The sequence below is a fragment of the Mastomys coucha genome, unplaced genomic scaffold (genome assembly GCF_008632895.1).
Source record: "Mastomys coucha isolate ucsf_1 unplaced genomic scaffold, UCSF_Mcou_1 pScaffold15, whole genome shotgun sequence".
Lineage (NCBI taxonomy): Eukaryota > Metazoa > Chordata > Mammalia > Rodentia > Muridae > Mastomys > Mastomys coucha.
The window spans coordinates 160,730,718-160,731,397 of record NW_022196897.1 but is presented as its reverse complement, the minus strand read 5'-3'; the positions used below and the strand labels follow the sequence as shown (position 1 = coordinate 160,731,397).

The 680-nt window shown below is 48.1% G+C and overlaps 2 protein-coding genes across 9 annotated transcripts in view; both read right to left on the bottom strand.

Annotated features, from left to right (window-relative positions):
* Positions 1-680, bottom strand: part of LOC116091496 (neuroendocrine secretory protein 55) — a 53,248-nt gene that overhangs the window by 5,047 nt on the left and 47,521 nt on the right. The window lies entirely within an intron of this gene.
* LOC116091495 (guanine nucleotide-binding protein G(s) subunit alpha isoforms short) overlaps positions 1-680 on the bottom strand; it is a 62,084-nt gene that overhangs the window by 15,045 nt on the left and 46,359 nt on the right. The gene's annotated exons all lie outside the window — the stretch shown is intronic.

The window sequence follows — 680 nt, the reverse complement described above, 5'->3', positions numbered from 1 at the left end:
GAAAAAAAGAGAAGACAAACCAAATGTCACTTGCCAAACAACTAATTAATGCCTTTTCATCAGCTTCCACCCCTGAGTCTTCTCAGAGCGCTGAGGCCCCCCCTCCCACCTTGAAAAGGACAAAAATTTTAAAAACGCCATTTCGAAACTAAGAAGCCATTTACAGACAAATGTCATTTTCCAGTTTTATCTTATTTAGGAGTCTGTTTAAGACAGGATTTTATTTTTTACTTGTGTCTCCACTCCCAACGAGGCTGAGTAACAGGAAAACCTGTGTGTTAATTGTTTGCTGCACGGGAGGGGGCACAGCTGGGGGGTCAGCTGCTACGATTTAATGCTCTTCTTTGCTTTTCAAAAAAGCCTGTAAGTCTAGAGGGGGGGGAGAAAGGTCACATTGTAAAATGACGTGTCATTTGGCTTAACTGGGCACTTTGCGTACTTTTTTTTTTTTTTTTTTTTTTAATTTTCATTTTTTGATCTTATTCGATTTGGTTCTTCTCTTCCTTCCACGGCCTGGCCTGGCTCAGGACACGTCTGCTCCGCGCACAGTCAGTCGGTCCTGCCCGAATCGCCCCGAGTCGCGCCCAGAGTCCGCCACGCTCCCTCCTCCCTGGCCCCCCCCACTTCGGCGCCACGACTTGCCCGCGCCCCCTCCCCCCTCTCTGCACCACCTTTACCGC